Source organism: Choloepus didactylus, chromosome 16, assembly GCF_015220235.1.
Source record: "Choloepus didactylus isolate mChoDid1 chromosome 16, mChoDid1.pri, whole genome shotgun sequence".
NCBI lineage: Eukaryota > Metazoa > Chordata > Mammalia > Pilosa > Megalonychidae > Choloepus > Choloepus didactylus.
This window is the reverse complement of record NC_051322.1, coordinates 37,848,453-37,870,752: the sequence shown is the minus strand read 5'-3', so window position 1 is coordinate 37,870,752 and position 22,300 is coordinate 37,848,453. Positions and strand designations below refer to the sequence as shown.

Below are 22,300 nucleotides of genomic sequence, written 5' to 3'. Positions count from 1 at the left end.
AGGAAAATTTCAACTTCTTTAGATCACATTATGGATCTACTTAAATTTTTTTCTAATTCTCACCATGACCTACAGACCCTATATGATATAACTTCTGTCTGTCTCTCCAAACCCAATTCTTACCACTATCTCATTTTTCATGCTCAGCCATAAATTTCCACATATGCCAAGTAAAATCTTATTGCCTTCAGCTATTTGCATGTGCTGTTTCCTCTGCCTGGAATCTGTTCCCCTCAAATCTTCTCCTGATTGTTTTTTTCCATCATTCATGTCCCAGCTCAAATGCCCCCCTCCTTTGAGACATCTTGCCTTAGCTGCACTCTTGAAAGTATTCTCACACATTGCCAGTAATGCTGTCCCATTACTCTGCCTTATTTCTTTCCTGGCACTAAATTACTCTCTGAATTCATCTTACTAATTTGCTTATGTGTTTATTTTCAGTCTTCCTTCATCACAGCACAGACTTTTTTTGGTGAGAGAATTTGACTGTCTTGTTCACCTCTATACCTGTTCCCCAGCTCCATAACTGGCACTTAGAAGGCACTCGATATTTATAGAATGAACTCACCGTAATGCAGGCCATGGGAATAATCTGGAGTTACAGGGAGTAGAGGAGCTGGATGTTGGCTGGGAGAACAGAAAATCCAAGGGCAATTTCAGTTTGGTGTGATGGGTTTGGCCAGCGCTGGGCACTCGGGCAGCGCTGATAAGTTGTGCCCAGCCTGGGACTTGTGGTCCATGGCTTCCTGAGGAAGGGAGCCTTAATCTGAGACATGGGTGACAGGAAGGAATTACCCAGGTGGGGGGAGAGGAGTGTTTTGGGAGCAGGAAGGAGTCTAATAAAGGCCTAAGGCAGAAGTGATCACAGAGCTTTTGTGGGATCATCAGTAATTAAAGCAGTTTGGATCAGAGCACAAGGGAGAAAGGAGTGAATGAAGAGTGCAACCAGAAGACATTAGTGAGCTTAAATCCTTAACTTACTTAGATCTATATGAAATTTGTTTGGAATCAATCAATTAAGTAATCAAGCAACAATTCAAAAAAAACCACCACCTATTTCTTGTGTGCCTACTCTGTGCAAGGAAATGTAGTAGGTTTTCTTTCTCCTGCTATTCTGGAGAGATGCTGAGTGAATCGAGACAAAGCCAGGACATAAGTTAAATGTGTGCAGCCAGGCCCTCTGAGGTATAGGATGGTAATGGCTCTAGGGTAAAGGGTTTAGACTGCTTTGTACAAAAGACATTTGAAGTCTCCAAGGCCTTGTGCTTTTCACTGGAGAAACTCTGGAGTGCTGAGGGAAAGGTTGCCATGGCAGCCGGTAGTTGCTATGAAGGGGAAAAGAGAAGATTAATGCTAAATATTTTGCTAACAGCAATATCTGCTTGCCTCTTTTGAATTTTTCTCCAAGGATTTTATTTTTTTAATATCTCATTAAAATTATAAATCAATAAACTTAGGCAGGATGTGCAATATACATGCATGGGTACGCATGTGCATGTATATATACATATGTGTATACATAAGGATATCTTCATATGTTTGCACTAATAAATGTATGTATTTAATATATTTTGGATGAATGGTTACCCTGAACCTTAAGGGAACTACTTGTTACGGAAAGCTAGGATTTCCAAGGGGCCAAAATTGTACTCTTCAAGCACGAAAAATTATTTCAGTGATTAATTTATTGTATTAATAAATTTGTATTAGATAAGAAACAAAAAGAGGGAACTTATGTGTGTATTATACTTGTAAAACATAACAATTATAATTAAGTAATAAATTGTATAACTCTATTATTCTGGCTCCCCTGCAGATAAAAACCATGAGTTTAAGGAACATTTCATTGGCAGCCGCACTCAATGTTTTGTACATGGAATATTCTCAATAAACATCTTTCCTCTGTTTTCATTGAATGTGATGGGTGAATAACTGAACAGAAAGGTGAGCAAGGGGAACCAACCAATTAATACAGCGGAAACTCTTCTTGATAATGCAGAGAATTCAGAAGCTAGAATTTCACTTGAATTGCTGAAAGTTTTAAATCCTTTCCTTTAAAATGTCCAGGCACTTCATCTTCAGTGGCACAAATGCCCTATTACATGTGCTGTCCTTATAGTGCATGCAGATTGCAGTATCTTTAGAGTCAGAAAAGAGGGCAGGGCTATGGTGTTTGCTTGAAAGGGATTTAGAGATCAGTGGCAGAAGACTCTGATGTGGTCCAAAGGAAAGCCTGAGGCTTCCCAGAGGTGTCCCCAAGCTCATGATCCTTTTGGATCATATCTGGAAAATATATCCCCTAAAAAGGAAGAGCAGGAAAAAGATTAGCTCGAAATGAATTTTAATACTGGAATCTACAGAAGGCCAAAATAAATAAATGTTCCTTATTCTCTGGCCCTATACACAAGGAGCTGTGCATCTTTTTAAAAAATGTATATGAAGTCTTATCAGAGCCATTAATGCCTCTGTGAACTGCTTTATTTATTATCCAGTGTCCTTTCTTATTCCTCATTTAGTTCTTCAAAACTTTCACTTCAAGTCTCTGACCCTATTCTCATGTTTAGCAGATTATATTGCCCTCTTACTTCACCTCAGTAAAAAAAATAAAAATCAAAAAAGCATAACTTTAACATCCTGTACTTTCACCTAGAAGCTCATCTGTATCATTAGACACCCTTATCTTACTCTCTCCCATCTCAGATGAAGAGAAGTTCCCAATTCTGTCAAGTCTAATACCTCCTCTGGACTATAAGGCCCCTTTTATATTGATTCAATCTTGCACCATCTTTTCTCACTCCTCTCATATTTTCAGCCTTCTTATCTAGCAGTCTCTTTCATTCTAGAAAATATGCAATTCTCACATATTTTAAGAATCCAATTCTAGTTACTTTCTTATAACTTTCCTTCCATTCACCATCAAATGAAGACTATTCAGGAAAATAATTGTACAGGGTAAAAAGAGAAAGGATGGGAATGGGGCCAGGGCAGGAGAGTGGGAGAGGCTGCAAAATTTCAAAGCCAAATACAGCACAGACTTATGTGCTGGTTTCTCTTACTTCCGATTTGCACATCAGCTTTACAGTCTGGATTCTGTGCCCTCATTTGCCTAAATTGTTTGCAAAAGCATCAATATCATCCCTGGTGCTAAATTCAATAGATACTTCAAAGGATGTTTCACCATCTGCAACATTTGTCAAATTTGACTGCTCCCTTCTTTGAACTCTTCTCCTTTGAATTGGTGATCTCCTTGTCTGATTTTTCTAACCTATTTCTGATTACTCTTTCTGGATATCCTGTCTCAGATTCCTACTCTTCATGCACCCTTTTTTAATTGTTTGTGTCCCTGGATTCTGTTCTTGACCTTCTTTATTTCTCTTCTTACTTGACTTCTCCTCCTTATATATACTCTTATTCAAATCCATAGCTTTAAGTATTATCAGATTGCTCTTGAGTCCCAGATAGGCATCTTCAAACCTCATTTTTCTGCTTATATTCATAACCACATGTACAACTCTATGGCAGAGCTCTTCTGAAATGTCCCACAAGCACTTAAAAATTAATGTGATGAAATTCAGCTGTTTTTCTTCCCAAATGTTCCCTTTTTGTTAATAGCGCCAATCTCCCATTAATCCAGGTGAGGATCCTTGAAATCATTCTAGATACCTCTATCTCCCACATTCTCTAAGTCATTTAATTTCTATTCCCTTATTATTATATACTGTCACTTTTCCTGTCCATTTGTATGGCAAGTACTTTAATTTAGGTTTTCATAAATTTATCCTCTAAATGATTTTTCCACCTTTAGATTTGTCCCCCAATCTAAATCTCACACTCTAGCCAGAGGGAATTTCCATAACCTAAAGGCTAAGATTTAGCTCTCCAATTTAAGTTCTCTCAGTGATTTCCTCATCATCACTAACTCAGCAGGTAGCACATAAGTGCTTCAAAAATAGCGATATGATTCCTATAGCTACCATTACCAGAAAAAGTCAGATTTACATTTTACTTTGGACAAGTCACTAAGCCTCTCAAACCTAAACTTCCTCCTCCTTAAAATAAGGAGAACAGTACCTCCTTCCAAGGACTCTTATGCAGATTACATGAGATTTTGTAGAAATATGGTCAGTACCCTTCCCAACACATAGAATAAGATATACCCAGTAACAAGTACTACTGGATCAATCTGGGCCCTTAAAAGAATAAAGGGCATCAGCTGGGCTAACAGCATGAAAGGGTTTGGAATAATATCCCTAAAGCAAAAGATTTCAGGATGGCAAGTCCCTTCAGGTCATCTTCAAGCCACCCAGTCACTGCCTAAGTCTCTCCCACAACCAACCTGTCAATTACTATACAGTTTCTGCAGGCACAGACTTAACATATGAGAATTTTCCATTACAAAATGATCCCTGAGCCAAAGGTTCTTACATTTAGTCAGAAAAGAATTACAGTTTCAGAGCTGAAATTGTCCTTAGGTACCAGGACACTCCAAATTCCGTCCTATAGAAGTTAAGAAACTAAAACAGTTTGAAGATACCTATATTTTCAAGATAGTTCTTCAATAGTGGAGTTTCCACAAATACCTAGGACTCTCTTTTGACCATACTCTCTGCCTCTTTACCTAGAACACAGAGACCATGCACCTGAAGAGATGGTACATGGGATAAGTGCATTTTGATGTAGTTCAGGAAAGAAGAAAAGGTTGAGAGAAGAGACCCTTTCTGGAGTCAAGCTTGCACAAAAGGAGACAAGGGGAGAAGGAGGTCTGGGCCTGCCCTTTGGCCCTATTTAACCAGAGAGCTGCTGAAGGGCCTACACCTGTGGGGCTGCAACGTTCACTTCATTAAAGCAATACCTTTATTTTATAATAGAATGTATATCTGTAAGTTCCCATCCCTTTGGATTTGGAAAATATGAGCTGTAGATTCAAGTGGCTGCACAGATGACAGCTTTTAACTCTTACATGAAAACCCTCTGTGGCCTTAGAAATTCCTTCCATTTGTTTCTTCCCAAGCTCGGTTGTCCCATACCTCCCCAGGTGAACAAAATGACCTGCCTCACCAGCTGGGCGCGGCGCACGTCAGGAAGGTAATCTTGACAAGTCTGTTAAGAAGCAGCAGCCTGAGACTGCATCTCCAAGTCAGTGACACCGGTTTTCTCTTCCAGATTCTGGTCATATCAGGGCACATGACAAACTATACTATCACTGCAATGACTTGTCAGCTTGTTGACATTACCTGTGCTCTATGCTCCACAGAAGCAGCTGGGAATAGAGTCTATGTTAGTTGAAACAGCAGGTTTCACTAAGTCAAAAGAGAAAAATATCCTACTTCAGAGGATAGTTTCTGAAATCATAAAGCCTGGGTTCTAATCCCAGCTCTGCTACTTATTAACTGAGTGACCTTAATTGAGTTACTTAGCCTCTCTGTGGTAGCTGAGAGTTATATACTCCCGAGAAACATGTTCTTATTCTTAATCCGTTCCTGTGGGTTTGAACCCATTGTAAATAGAACCTTTTGATGAAGTTAGTTCAGTTAATGTGTGGCCCAACTGAATCAGCCTGTAGTTTAATCCAGATTACTGGAGTCCATTGTAAGCATAGTGAAAGAGAGAGAGAAGCCAGGACAGGCTGCCATGTGCATTGCCACGTGACAGAAAAGCCAAGGACCAAGGATTGCCAGCCCCAGAGAAAGCATCACTTTGCTGACGCCTCTATTTTGGACTTCTCCTGACTCAAAACCGTGAGCCAATAAATTCCCATTGTTCAAGCCAACCCATTGCACAGTCTTTGTTTTAGCAGCCAAGGAACTAAAATACTCCCTAACACCCAATGTCTTCATCCTAAAATGGAGTTAATGAGAGGCAAAGGAGATAATAAACAGAAAGCCTTATGTTTATTATATACTGAATGTACTATTTATTTGGGCTTTTTTCATTTAATAAATGTGACTGGCTTGTCTCTTTTCAGAAATCATGTATCCCTAATAGAGGTGAGAAGTTTGATTCTTGTCCTTACTACCACCAAGAGAGGATGGGGTAGGGGACTTTCTGTTATCAGAGCTCTTCTAATATAATTGACTCCATTATCGCATCTGTCCCAGAATGGTTGAATCCTCCTTTGGGTATATTTTATTAAATGCATCAGGGAAGCATTCTGCGAAAATCTCATGTGATTTATTGTAAAAGCAACCACAGTTATGTTTAATGGATCAGGATGGAGTCACTTTTTTCTTCCATTCTGTTGAAAGCCATGGAATGTTCTTCAGTTCCTCAGTTGTTTTCCCTCACCTTTCTACTGCATACTCATTAAATTCCTTTTCCCTTCATTCTCTGATTTTCTTCCTTTACCTTTTTTCCTCACCTTGGTTGTCCTTTTTCATCTTCACCATTCTTCTAATCCCTAAGTCTTTTTGAAAATAATTTCCCCACTCCACTCCGTGAAGTGGTGTGTGATTTCAGAATGGGTGTGATTTCTTCCTGTTTTGAAATTCTAAATATTTGGTTTTTATCATTCAGTCTTTTTTTTTTTTTCCAATTGTTTAATGCTTTTATTCTTTTCTTTACCAAAAGTAAGTTTCCTGGACACAAGAACAGTGTTCCATTCACCTGTGTGTCTCCTAGACCTGTAACAGGTTCAAACTGACTTGAAGACCTGACTCCTATTATTTCCTAACACTACTAACCAGCTAACAAGCCAACCAACTAACTGTTTAAAAATCCTTCCCTCTTCCCAATTAATGTAGCTTACACTATTCACTTTTTTCCTCAGGAATTTCAATTCTTCTCCCTTAACGTGTGACTATCAAAGCAGACTAGATTTGTTCTTGAGGACAGAACTTCGTCTTTCACAGTGGCATCTAATTCAGCAAAATCCACAGTCTACTTCACAAGTTGTGACTTCCCTAACTGCAAGCCATGATGTGTAGACAAACAAACTATGAAATCATGGACTCACAGTGCTGTACAAGGTACCAGGCATCATCATTTCCAAAGCATTCCTGTAAAATGGGCACTCAAGCCTTTTTTACGGACACTTCCAGTGATGACTTTATTCATGTATAAGGGAATTCTAAGCCACAGATGGATATCTCTCAATGGGAAAGTCAATAATATTAAGAGGAAAATCTTTTCCCCTCTATTTTCTATCTATTGACTTTATACTGGTCTTATGATACCATTCAGAATAACCACTCTTTTCCTTCTATTTGTGGAAACAGAGATCATGTCTTCCAGTCAAGATTTTACACTTAATTTGTATTCAGTAGATACTGCTGTCTTATTTTAAGAAGAGCATCTTCATCCTGCAGAATCTTAAACTGAAGAAAAAAATAAGGAGAAAAACTAATAGATGGTTCCTTTTTCCTTGTGCTTATGGAACATGTGTGACTAAAGAAAGTCTCTATAAAGCAAATAGAAGCAGCAACAATGATGAAACCTCTGGGTACAAGATCACAACTTTTCTAACCACAGGGTATACATAACTGCTTGACCACAACAGACATTAAGGGTTTTGTAACTATATTTGTTACTTCCTCTGCCAAGCTAAAGGTAGATAGCTGGGTCACTGCATTTTAAATTATTTATCAAATAGGCAAGCAAAAATGCAGGAGATTCAAGTATACCCTTGGGAATGTCATTATTAGCATTGTCTGCTTTCTAGGAAATAGCTTCCTTCAATGACTTACTCCATACAGATTTCCCTAGTGTGTGGCTTCTTATGGACAGTAACCATGTTTTGGCTGAATCTGAATCAACCAACAGAGTGTATTTGTAAATAATAGATCCTTGATAAGTAATTTTTTAAGCTAGAATACTCCAGGAGAACATGAACATGATGAGTCACATCACACATCTGCTTAGCTTGTCTAAGGTGGGAAATACTATGTTGACAGAGGCAGAAGATCATCTGGATCAAATAAATAATGCTTCAGGTGAAAGTAAACTAATGAACCCTAGAGATGACTTCTATACAGGAGTTTCATCTTGAAAGAGGTGCTCTGGAAAACAACATAATGACCATGCTGATTTGGACACCATTTTCTCTTATCTATAAAATTAAGGGTGCAGACCAGATGGTTTCTAAGGTTACTTCTGCCCCCAAATTTTAATGATTCCTCAAACTCACTGTTATTGCTTGCCTCTCTCCATGAATGCCCACTCTATCCTCCTAAATCAAACTTCTTTTTATGTCCCATTTTTCAGGAATACAACCAATGTTCTCCCAGGTGCTAATCACCTCCCCTGTAATACTCTATACCTCAGCTATTTAAAACTAGTTTCCGGAATACACCATTTTCTCTTCCTAAATACATTTGCCAAGTGTACCCCATCTTGTAAAGGTTTTATTTCCACTGTCCTTGAAGTGAAGCATTATCTTCATCTCCAATCCCAGGCATCTTTCCAGGTGTCTCTTGGGACAAGTGCCATTTGTTCCCCTAAATAACACTTCTTGAGGGTAGAAATTATCTTCGTAGTTTTGTATCCTTATAATTTAACCACAGAAGGGCCCTAATAAATATTTATTGAATAAATTGGATTCACAAATAAAGTCACATCATTGCTAATTTTATTCTCTCATCTGCAGACTCATATAGGGGATTATTATGGGAAGATTTTCTATTAACCTTCTTATTTCACTCAGTATGTGTCATCTCTGAGAAAGCTACGAAGTATTAGCATAAATAATTAAAACAAAAGCTCACTTACCAAACTAATTTGTGATGCAGCCTTATTTAGTTTATAGTGTTTACTTGCTAGCTGATGTAAGAAATTTGAAAGTCCATTTATTTAGCTATCTTCTAAAGTTATTATTGCTTTAATATTTAGGGATACTCAGTCTACCCTTAATCAGTAAGCTTCCTTGGGCCTATATCTTTCTCTCAATGGGAGCTTGGAATATCCATTAATCTTACCATTAGCTTCTGGATGCAGTGCTTAGAATGCATAATGAATGCATCTGCAAATTAGTGGGGTGAATATTTTGCAATTATGAAAGCAATTAATATTTTGGTTGTGTCAGATGGAAAAAAAAACTTTCAAGAATCTGGCATCCAATAACAAGAAACATACTTTTATGCCTCAGCTATAACTTTAAGTAGAGAGAATTATTTCAGAAGAGCAATGCAAATGACCCAATTTAGGGACAATTTAAGTACAATAAACTTTACCTTGGAAAATGCCTTTATCTTTTTTGATTTCAGTTGACATACAGCCTGTCCTTGTGAAAAAGGAAATATTTACTGTCTCCATAGGTATTTTACAACATTAAAATTCTGTATGTGGCTTTTGTAAACCTCCCCTGGAAAGTTACAAGTGAGATTAAAAGGAACTCTGACAGCCTGGGGAGGCACTGATAGATGGCCTGCCATATTTAAGACAGCTGGCTCTCTGCTAAGGTCAGCCCTCACATACCGAGAGGACAAAAGCAAAACACGAGGTCGAGGGAGAGCAGAGAGACTGAAAGAACAAAGTGTGTCGACATCAGTGATCTTGCCCAGCCTAAGGGGAAAGACTATTCTTTTAAGTATGTGGAGCTACATATATACTTAAATGTTTACTTGCTTGTGTATTATTTATACAGACACATATAATACAAATGTGTAGATATATGTATAATAATGCATATCTATGTGTCTATGTGTATATATTATACAGTATACATATAAAACACCTCATGAGGGTAAAAATGCATTGACTGTTTCATGTCCTTTGCTGTCCTTACAGATTTTTGCTTCTCACCCTCATGATATTGTTGAGTTTATACATTTACCTTTCTGAGTGAGTTTGCCAGAATGATACTAGGATCAGTCCAAGATGGATTTTGGTGGGGAGTTACCATTAACAAAGCCATCTAAATCAGGATGGCAGGACCAAGTGCTGGTTTCCAGGCAGCCTAGCAATAAATTGCCCTCTGGGTGCCTGAGCCTGCCTACCACCAGTCATTAGAAGTTCCAGGTTTCCATGGATACCTCATCCTGGGCACAGGTAAAATGATAACTCTTCAGTAGCTCTTTGCACAAACACGATGGCTTGGAGTTCAGTGCAGGTTAGCCTAATTAGTTACCAGAGGGAAGCAAGTTTCTATGAACAGCTTCCAAAGCCCACTTTAATTAACAGACAAAGGGAGAGGAAGTGAATTTGTGGAAGGCAGTAAAGTGAAACTTTACAATCCTAGATCTGTTTTTATTACTCTTCTATTTTATAATACTGACTGATTCCCTGTGGTCTTCAATGGAAACTCCCAGATTTCTGGTTTTCATGAACAAGGTATTTTCTTAAATTTGGAGGGGAGAGTGGTTCGGTAGGCATTTCAATATAGACATCTATTATTTTTGCCCACCAGAAGGCCATTTCTTCCCTTTTTGAAATAATTCCCCAATTTCCCTTTGGGACAGTTATCCTTCCCCATTTCTCAGCTCAATAATTTTGATATGGTTGATCTATTCCTGGATCCAGGAGTAGGTAAGTAACCTAGGCCTGGCCAATCAGAGAACTGCATCTCTCTAGCCAGATTTTTGCCTGTGGGATTAACATACGACCTATGCCAGGCTAATGAGATCCCTCCCTGGGAATTTTGCTAACACTCCTGGTCATGTTCATTGGTAGGAGTAGACGAGCTTTTGAAGTATAAGTGACTACCTAAGAATAAAATCAATGAAAAGGTAAGCAAAGCAAAGAAAGAACAATTATGATGAAATTATTAGGGGCTCTGAATTTACTTATGCCTGAAGCCAACTGAACTGAATTTTCCAGGAATATGAACTAAAAATTTATTTTTCTGTGTTTATTATTATTGTTTAAACTAGTTTATGTTGGATTCTGTCACATCTGAATGGGAAACGACTAATACAGTTGTTAACTTTTGATTTTGGTGAGTGTAACATAATGATGTAAAGCATTGCCTGAGACTTCTTCCTGATACCCTGGGTTTATAAACTACTATAGGAATTATTGTTGTAAGAACCCATGGTTGGAAACAAAAGTAATAAATTTCAAATGTTCAGGTTCATTGGGAGCCTGATTACTAGTGTTGAACCTTCACATTTTGCATAAATCTCAAGGACTGGCTTGGTAGCACTGGCCTTCACAAATGTTTCAGAGTGGACTAAAAGAAGAAAAAATTGCTTTCTTGGCACACTAGAAATTGGTGAGGAGGGCATACTATTTATTCCTTCTCCTCTCCCTGACTCCTGGGACTAAAGATGGCTACTTGATCTGTAATTGCTTGGAAAATATGAGGTATTCAATAAGAAGGATTTGTAAGAAGGGTGTTTTGGTTTGCTAAAGCTGCCGAAATTCAATGTACCAGAAATGGATTGGCTTTTATAAAGGGGATTTATTAGGTTACAAATTTACAGTTCTAAGGCCACAAGTGTCCAAACTAAGGCATCAACAAGAGCATATCTTCACTGAAGAAAGGCCAATGCATTTGGGTTCCTCTGTCACATAGGAAGGCACATGGCCAGAGTCTACTAGTTCTCTCCTGGGTTTAGCTTCTGGTTTCCATGACTTTCTCTGACATGTCTCTGGGCTTCTATTTCTAAGCATTTCTAGGCTTCTGTCTTAGCTTCTCTCAGCTTCTCCCAGGGGCAAAACCTGGATTACATATCTTAGCTTCTCTCCAAAATGTGTCTCTCAGCTTCTCTCTTAGCTTTGCTTTTCCAAACATTTTTCTGTCTGCATCTCCAAGTGTTTGGGTCTGTGTCAGCTCTGCGCTCTCTCTCTCTCTCCCTGAGCTCTCTTTAAGGACTGCAGCAAATTAATTAAGACCCACCTTGAATGGGTGCGGTTACATCTCCATGAAAACAATGTAATCAAAAGGTCCCACCCACAATGGGGTGGGTCATATCTCCATGGAAACCTAATCAGAAGATCTCACCCACAATAGGTCTGCCCCTAGAAGAATGGATTAAAAGAACTTAGTCTTTTATGGAGTATATAACAGATTCAAACTAGCACGGAGTATCCCATTTCCTAGCTGAACATTGGATGTTTCCTAAACTGCAAGATACACCACCATGCCCAGAGCCACTGGACTATGGGGAATGAAACTTAGGAAAGGGCAGAGTGACATAGTGAGTGGGAAGAATTGCAATACTGGTTTCTGCAGATCTAAGGTGATCATGGCTGAGATTCCTAAGCTTTGCTGTGGCCTAAGCCCAGTTTGGGAAGAGGGTATCAGTTTCTGGCTGACCACCCACAGAGTCAAGGAATGTTCTCTGGGAGATATGCTGATATCACAAGATGAATAAAGGAAGAAAGTGGAACTTCCCAGTGATATCTACAATGTCAGAAATCTTCAGAGGAGTCAACTTGGCATGGAAATATAAGCCAATGTAGCACAAGTAGGTAGTGGTAGACCAGCTGGTAGTGTGGTCACTAGCATCCAGAACCAGCAATCCGCAATGACCCAGAAGCAGAGCACATATATACAGGCACACACACATATATATCTGTAGCTTGTGCAGGGAGAGAAGGTTGATAGGACAGGGAGGGAGAGGGTGAGAAGAGGTGATTTAATATACTACCTCTCTGGCATATGAGGTTCATTCTAGTTCTGTGGGGGTTCATTCCAAGCTCTTGAAGATGGTTCTCTGAACTGGACAGTGGCAACAAGGACACATAGATTGGTTGAAATGGAATACCTGAAATGGGGTAGCATTAGGCTGGAACTGACTGAAAAGGCAACGGATAGGATTGAGATCTATTGGAAGGAATGAAGATATTATTGATTGGCAATATTAAGTTCCCTACTTTCCATGCCATTTCACAGAGTGTAGAGACCTGGAAAAGCAAAATAGAATTCCAGTTATGCTCAGTACAATCTCTCTATCCAAGTATAGATACTTAAAAGGAAGGAAGGAAAGATGGAAACATGGATTTAACCTATTAAAACCATCATTTCATAAAAAAGAAAGGTCATTTTCAAACAAAAACATCAAATGAGTAGAAAATAATATCAAAATAAATGATGGCATTTAATATGGGCAAATGAGAAAACTATCTACACTCTCATTTTTTTTTTTCTTTTTTCTATTTCATGGCAGAGTGGTGCAAATTTTGTCATGGAACGGCATTGGGGTCAAAGAACAGACTGTTTCAAATGACACAGCTATATCCCTAGGCTACCTAATATTCCAGGATTAACTCCCACTTTGCCTCATGGATTCTTAACACAATCACACTAAACTATATATATTTCTTGAATGTGCTTTGCTAGTTTTCGTCCAATTGTTTATGTACCTGCTATTTCCTTAGCTGGAATTATCTTTCCTTTCTTGTCTGCCTAAACAATGACTACTCATAGACCAAGATACAGATGAATCATCAGTTCCATTGTGATTCCACTCTTGAACCCTCCAAGATGAGTTAAACACTTTCTCTTATGCACCTTGTGCGTTTTTCTAAGATGACACTTATCACATTTCTCTGCAATATTTGTTTTCATATCTATTTCTTTAAACTTGAAGTTAAGCTCCTTAGGGAAGGAAAGAAGCATGGCATATTGGTTAAAAGCATGAATTCTGGAGCCAGAATTCAATTCTTTGTTCAAATCCTGGCTCTTTCTAGTCATATGACATTAAGCAATTGAGCTGTTGTTGTTCATTTATTTTTACCCAGAAGTTAGTATTGTTCTTACCACATGGTTTATCTATTTAATAAATGTTTGATTTTTAAAATAATGAGTGAATTGATATGAATAGATACATGAAGTTAAGACAAATTTCAACTTGAATAAGGGGAAAAAGTCACTAAACAATTTGGGAAATTTTCTTATTTCTTTTCAGAGTGGAATTATATTGTATATGTTGAAATATAGCCGAATTAATAGATTTTTGTGCTTACTGGCTTGTATCTAACTGCTCCAGGCATATTCCCTCTGTCAAATATGAGTTATATGGTAGTGAAAAGAATTACATTGACCTTTCACGTGAGTCAGGACTTAGAAATATTGACACATTGCCCTTTGCAACCTTTCTGTTGTCTGTCAGCCCATGTATGACTTGTTGACATGGCATTTATCCCAGGCTCAAAGAGAAATAAAATAGCTATACTAGGGTCACTGAATGGTGATGGCAGAAGCAACTCCATGGGGATTGGTCAGAGAATTAGAGACTGAGGAAACTTGGAAATTATCCACTAAGGGACTTAGGATCTCCAAAAGTTAAGCAACTCATCCAAGGTCCCACAGCAAATTAATGGTAGGGTTGAGATGATTCTCTCAGTCTTTTGACAAAATAGTCAATGCTTGTCAAGGCTGGAGAAAGACTCTAGAATGTCATGGTATTTCCTCAGGCTTCAGAATTGCTTGTTGAACTTCAATTTCTTTGCATACAGAAAACATCTAGTAAAGTGCACAAACTTGCCCTCTATCTTCAGTAGCAGAGTCTCTTGATCTTTCTATTTTTTTTTTTTTCAAAGCAAGCAAGTTCCTTCTGAATTTACTTTCTTCCTTTCTAAACATGAACCTGTTGTTTAACCACATGAAGAGCTTTCTCAACAGCACCATCAACTCTTCGAACTTTTGTATTTTAAGACATAAATCCTACAAATGCCTAGGCCTTCTTTAGGTATTTAAGCACTGGCAGATAAAATTGTGTAAATTTTCAGCTTGATTTCTTGACAGATTTCAGCCAATACTCAATCCTTTGCCATCATCCTTTTCCTTGTTTTTGGTCATTACTCCTTATGTTTCTTGTAACTGCTTCATGTCTTTACCACACTCCTTCTGCTCCACAGCCGGCTCCCTCTACCATCTGACCACAGCAGATAACCTGCCTTTCTAGTTCAAAAAGAAAAGAAAGGTTATTGGGCAAGAGCCCTCTCAAATTTTATCTCTCTTCAGATCACTCGATTTTGTACTACATCTTTTCCTTCTTAGTTCTAGATTTAGCAGGTGGGGGAGAATGCCCCTTCTTTCAAGGCCAATTCTACTTAATCTGGGGATTCTCTTCCCTTCCATGTCTTCCAGATATCATTTATTATCTCAGTCTTGCTGATTCTGAACTTTATCCTCTTCATGGGCTCCTTTCCTTCACAAAATAAATGTGTCACCCTATCTCCTATCTTTGAAATTTTATTCCTGGATGATCTTTTATTCCCTCTAGTCACCACCTTTATTCTCTACTTTTTCAAATTTTCTTCCTTCAAAGAGTATTCCACACTCATATACCATTCGTAATTCAACTTATTAAAATTAGGCATCTGCCTCATCACTACACCAAAACTGCTCTGGTGAAGTAAACAATTACTTCAACAGTAGCTCTAAATCCATGATTAATTTGCAGGCTTCTCTCTCTCTCTCTCTCTCTCTCTTAACATTTTCTCTATAGTATTTATCACTACACCACTTTTTAAATTTTACCCCCCATCAGGTTTTGTGAAATGATTCTCTTGCCACATCTTTCTGTTCTTTATTCTTCTACCCATCACTAAGGTTAGGTGTCACCAGAGATTTGTACTTAGCTTCATATTACAAGTGATATCACTGTCCTCAGACTTTAGTGACCAAGGCCCCTATTCAAGGATCCCTTACTAAAGAGGGACCTTCTCTGGCCCTCCTCTGGCCAAACCCCTCCACACAGGGCGAGGAGTCAGTGGGGCCAAGATTAGATGATTACACAGACCCTATACCTTTCTAGAACTTGGTACCTGGTACCTCAGAATCACCTGCCTACATGACCCTAAGTCCATGTTCAGGGCCTTGTCCCTGGATCTGACTTCCAGTTGAACTCCGTCCTTTACCAGTGTGCATACCTCTGTCTGGGAAGGTTGCCAAGATGTGACTCTCAGCAGGTGAGGAGATGTGTATGAGCGGGAGGGCAGTAATGGAGCTTGGGTATGTGGGCAGGAGGGCTCTTAAGATGAAGTATAAAGTTGGGAGTAAAAGGAAAAGAGGGAAGTTAGAATTCCAGGGGCAACCATTTCTATTCTTTCCCTGGGCCCACAAAAATGAGAGGCAGGCCTGCCTATGTGCTTTCTCTAGACAAGTTTATTCACTCCCATATTTTTAAACTCCGTTTGAATGCAGTGAATTGCCTCAGCTGTTGCTGCCAGTCATAGTCTCTCTGTTGAAATCTAGACCTGAATTTCTCACTTCCCCCTAAATCTGTCCACCTGGATTTTCCCTAGTCTTAAATTTAATATGTCTAAAAATGAATTCAGCCTACCATTCTCTTATAAACACCCGTTGTTTTCCTTTTTCATGTGCTCCTTTATCTTATTAGTAGCAACCAGCTTCATAGTGATTCATCTTAGAGTCCTATTTCTCCTTCCTCACCACCTACACTAGCTAATAATTTATAATGTTCCATTCCCTCCCAACAATCCTAAATGCAAGGTCTATGAGCTACTGACATATCTCAAGAAGCAGAGGATAATGATGGATTTTGGAAGCAGGTTGAATGTTTATCCTATATTGGCCATTAATCTGGGGAAAAACACCTAACATATAACCATGTGTCTACAGCCCCCAACAAATAATCACAATCATTCAGGACAAAACTGGTTGAAAACTCAAGTGAGCAATTTTTCTATTCAGTGATGTCTTTCAGGACTATATCACTAAATTTGCTTCTATTATCTAAATAAAAGCTCATAAGCACTGGCTTTCAAAACAGGGTGGTTGAGGGTAGAAAGGGCAGGGGTATTTGGAAGGATGCTTGTCATTACCTTTTGAGAAGCTCTTTGTACACATTGCTACTACCCACCAGGTCTAGTATGGGAGAGCCATGTGACTGGAGAAAGGGGCAGGAAGGGGGAAGGATACACACACACACACACACACACACACACACACACGCACACACATAGATATATATAACTAAAAAGGCATATTTCCTCATATCTCATACACCATAGTTATCTGTCCATTCAAGGGAAGGTAAAATTGTTTTTAACTCCCTTTTTGCAAAGAGAAGAGTAAATATTGGTGTTTTCTTAATAAATATTTATGTGTATGTAAATAAAGTAAAAATCTTTAAAAATCCCAATATTTATAAACTGATCATAAAGTTTGAGGCAGAACTGACATCTCTGACTCACTGAGAAAAACAGATTGAAAGGAAATCAATTCAAACCAAAAGTAATGAAAGGGGCCCTTTGTATATGCTTGGAATAAATGATAGAAGCAGAACAGTAGCTCTGGGAAATAACTAAGGTAAGAATATCAGGAATATAAACTGATTAAAGGGAAAATAGTTCCTCTTCAAGAACTTGGGTATCTTGGGCAAAATATTAACAACAGTGGTATCTTCAATAGTTAGTACAGAGAATAGCAGACTCTGAAATGTGTTTTCCTTTCAGCAAATTTGTTCTACGTACTTATTTTGTGCCAGGTCTGTACTATATGTTGGGTGGGAAAAATAATATATAACCCCTGCCCTCATTGAATCTATATTTAAGTATCAAAACAGATAGTGATTACTTATTTAATGGAATATAAAATACAACTATGATAAATGCTATGAAGGCTAACCATATGAAACTTTAATGACTACAAAAACTTGAATATATTCAGTGAGGTAACTAGAGTTACCAGGTCTCTCTCTATAGCACAAAAGTTGATTATTCCTATATTTTATTCTGTAAAACAATAATTATTTTTAAATACTTGAATAAAGATATGTCCCTTTTTCATTTTATTTGGTTTTTCTTTAAGTTCTAAGCGCTACACAAAAGATTCTGTAGAAAATGTTGGACCTGGTACGAATGAGAAAGTAATAGAATTGACAGTTTTACCAATGCAATTAATCAGTGTCACCAGGAGCCAATAGATTAGCCCTTCCTTTTCAACAAGTTAAAAAGATATTTCCAAACCCATACCAGTTAAAAGAAGGAAAGCAATTCAGAACACTGACAAAATGTGTTCTCTCCTCTAAGTCTCAATTAAAAACCAGTTTTGCTTTAAGGTCTACACAGTCAAATGGAGTCAGTGGTGTTTCTGTCCTTTTCTTTTCTCTTCTTTTCTTTCCTCCACACTCCCTGCCTCCTCCTTCTAATTGCATGGGTGACATAGCTAGGTCATTCTCTCAGACTTTGTCTGATAAGTTTGACGATAGGGGACAATCCCTAAAAGGCTAAAAGGAAGTTTGTTTCTCCTCTTCCTTGGAGAATAGTGTACTTTCTCCCTGCTCCACAAATTGAGACCATTAGTCTACTTTCTGTGAAAGCTTTGGCCTCACCTAAAAAATAAAACAAAGCACAGAAACATCACAGTTATTTTTCTCCAGACCATAGCTATGTGACACAGAGGCATCTGGTCAATCAGTTAACCAGACTGTTTCTCTACCTAGTATCGGGTATATAGATTGACTAGATTTTATTTTAACCAAACTAAATGAATAATTTGACTCCATGGACAGATGTCCTTACTCCATTTGTTTATTTATTTTTAAGATCAATATTAGCCTTAAATATTGGAAGGAAAATTACATTTCTAGCTCAGTGTCTTGCATTCCTATATCAGTTTTCCCACAGGTAAAACATTTTTTTGAATGAGAGGCTTAGATTCTATCCTGAAATTCCAGGATCTTCCATATGTAGTCACAGCAACAAAAGGACCACTACGACCATATGTATGTTCTTCCACTGAGAGTTTATATGAAAATATGATGGCTGAGACTGAGACTTCAAAGTTTATTGTGTTTTGGAGCACAGGGTATGTTCTCATTTATATTCTTTTCATTGCAAAACAAACAAGGTAAGTAGAAAATGGCATTTTTGTTGAGAAAGTTCAATTTAACCTCACTCACCAGGCTAAGTGAGGTTATGCTGCAATAACAAAGACTCCAAATTTCAGTATCACAACACAACAATAGTTTATTTCTTACATACACTAAGTGCCTATCAGAAATTAGCTAAGGGCTCTGCTCATTGTAGCCATTCAGGGACCTGGCCTATTGGAACAGCCACCATCTCTAATAATGCTAGTCACCATGCTAGAGAGAAAAAGACCTCTGAGAAGCCTCAGACTAGCAATTAAATTATTTAGACTGGAAGTCATATACAACATCACTACCTATAATTCACTGGCCAGAACCCCAAAAAAGCTACACACAACTCCAAGGAGACCATGAAGAGCAAATCTATGTTCCCAAAAGGCAGAGAGCCACATATATTTCATCAAGAGCATTAATGACTGCCAAATTCACTTAGGAATGGACAGTAACTTCAGGATCAAAAGAGATTCTTGGTAGCCACCCATGGACTTCCTCTTTGCTTGATTTTCCACAGCTAGTTCCTAGGATGGAAGAACCTATCTACGTAGGTATATGTATATGTATGTATAAGTATATATGTACATATTTAGATATATATTTCATACTTTCTCTTCCCCTTCATACTTTTACCCCTCCTTCCAAATACTACTTAATAGATAAAGAAATAAATGATATAACACTTAAAGCAATAAATTAATGTGAGGAGAACATGAGAGATGCTTTAAAAGTTCAAAGATGGATTTAGTTTGCTTTTGTATTAAAAATGAACAGCTGCCAGTAGTCTGGCTTTTAGGTAAAAAGAAAAGCAGAGGAGGATATGGGCATGAAGAGATGATGGACTCAATATTAGAAATGGATTCTGAAGGAAGGTATTTACAGTTCTTAGGCAAATGTAGGTAAATATATAAAGAGCTGGGAGAGAAAAGATCAAAAGGAGAAAACCCAGTTGAGAATAAGTATAGACCACAATTTTCATAAGATTCGTTCATTCTTTCTTTCATCTATCATTTACTTACTAATCTCCCGATATGTGCTAACGCTATAGTTACCATGGATACAGAATAAACAAGAGGAATTCAGTCCCTGTCCTCATGAAACTCACAGGCTGGTGGAGGAAGCATCAACTTCAAAATTGCCATCAATATTTAACCTGCATTGGTACTATTACAAGCTCATTCTGTTGTTCATTAAAAATTATAATATGAGATGAGAAGTAGAAAATGCCAGTTCAAATGCTCCATGTCAAATACCTAAATTCTCAAAAAACAACCTTATGATTATAGTACTATTATTATGCCCATTTTCAGACAAGATCATTGAGATTCAAAGAGATTTAGTAATTTGCTAAAGACTGGCAGTAGAGTCTATATTTAAGAATTCTGACCCCAGGTCCCATACTCTAATTATTACACTACAAAAAATAACACACATAAGTGGTACATAGGAGTTCATGTCTGATGAGAATTCAACAGGATGGTAGTGAGAAGGGATGTGACATTATCAGAGTCACAGTTTCAAATCTGTGTAGAAAATAGATTTTAGGAGTCGAGAGTGGGAGAACCAGGAGTGGAAGAAAGAAGAAAGAATTTATTGAAATATATATATATATATATATATATATATATATAGCTTGGATCAGAATAGTAGTAGGAAAGGTGGTAAAAATGATCAGATTTGATTTCGGCAGCGGGAGCGGAGAGCGGACCTGAGAGCCTTGAGGAGCCGCCACCGCCGCCGCCCTCAGCGCTGCGGACACCAAGCCCGGAACCACCCGCCACCACAAGACAGTCATGGAAACGATGGTTTTGGCAACAGTAAAATGGTTCAATGTAAGAAACGCATATGGGTCCACCAACAGGAATGGCACTAAGGAAACTGCGACCGTACACCAGACTGCCATAAAGAAGAATGGCCCCAGGAAGGACCTTCGCAGTGCAGGGTGTGGAGAGACCGTGGAGTTGGATGTTGAAGGAGAGAAGGAGGCGGAGGCAGCAAACGTCACAGGCCCAGGTGGAGATCCGGCGCAAGGCAGTAAGCATGCAGCAGACCACAATCGTTATAGACGTTATCCACACTGCAGGGGTCCCCCAAGCCGTTCCCAGCAAAATTACCAGACGAGTGAGAGTGGGGAAAAGAACCAGGGATCCAACAACGCCGGCCATGACTCCACCTTACTGCATGCGGAGACCCTAGGGGCGGCGACCACAGTATCCAGCCCTCCTGGGGACGGTGCTGACAACCAGGGTGCAGGAGACAAGGCAGACCAGTGAGGCAGAACAGTAGACTGCGATTCCGCAGGGGACTACCCCGCCAAAGGCCGCCTAGAGAGGACGGCAAAAAAGATAAGGAGAATCAAAGAGATGGGACCTAAGGTCAGCAGCCACCTCAATGTCGGTACCACGGCAACTTCAGTTATCTTCTGAGATGCCCAGAAAACCCTAAACCACAAGATGGCAAAGAGACAAAAGCAGCCGATCCACCAGCTGAGAATTCGTGGGCTCCGGAGGCCGAGCAGGGCGGGGCTGAGTAAATGCCAGCGCACCATCTCTACCATCATCCGGTTAGCCATCCAGCAAGAAGGGAGTATGAAATTACAGCGATGAGAAATGAACAAAAGACTGGAGCTGAAAACCTTAGTGCTTGCTTTCTGCCCATTGACCAGTTCACTAGAACTATCTGCATTATCTATGCAGCATGCGGTTATTATTATTTTCACCTAAAGACAGCTTTTTTTTTTTGGTAATAACAAAGTTGTTTTTCAAAAAGCCTGCTTTTTCTCAATACACTTTTAAAGGTTTTAAAATTTCTTCATATCTGGTCAAGTTGAGATTTTTAAGAACCTCAATTTAAATTTGTAATAACAGTTTACAACTTGATTTTTTTTTCCAAAAATGTCAGCAAACTGCAAGCACCTGTTAATAAAGGTCTTAACAACAACAACAACAGCAGCAGCAGATTTGGAACATAGTTGAAAGGTGTGGCGCACAGATAGTGTGAGGACAAAAGGAAAGAGGGAAGAAAAGGGATGGCTCCTGCTTCATGGCCAGGGCATTTCAGTGAGTGGCAGTGTCATGTACTGAAATGGAGAACAACATGAAGGTGACGTTTGGGGTTAGGAGATAAAAAATTTTGTTTCAAAAATGTTGTTTGAGATTCCTTATTAAGCTTTCCAATGAGGAGTAAAGATGTCAGTCTGGCAGCTGGAAACATATATGTGGATTTCAAGGGGGGAAAAAGAAAGAAAACATGGCTGGAGACATAAATTTGAAACAAAACAACATATAGACGGTATTTACACCATGGCCCTGGTGTGAGTATAAATAATCCCTGGGACTTTCAACATTTTCAAGTCAGGAAAAGGAAGAGGAACCAACAAAGGATATTTAGAAGTAGTGCTCAATAAAACAGTAGGACAACCTGAGGAAAATGGAATCCTGGAAGCCAAGTGAAAAAAGATTCAAGTTTCAACAACAAAAAATTGTTACAGTTATCACTGATAGGTCAACTTAGGTGGACTGAAAATTAAGTATGGTATTTGATATAATGGAATTCATTGACAATATGCATATGGCCATTTAGTGAGA

At 38.6% G+C, this 22,300-nt stretch overlaps 1 protein-coding gene and 1 pseudogene across 1 annotated transcript in view; one reads left to right on the top strand and one right to left on the bottom strand.

Moving 5' to 3' along the window:
• RIT2 (Ras like without CAAX 2) overlaps positions 1 to 22,300 on the bottom strand; it is a 410,741-nt gene that overhangs the window by 12,373 nt on the left and 376,068 nt on the right. The gene's annotated exons all lie outside the window — the stretch shown is intronic.
• On the top strand, positions 15,825 to 21,246 carry LOC119511846 (annotated as a pseudogene).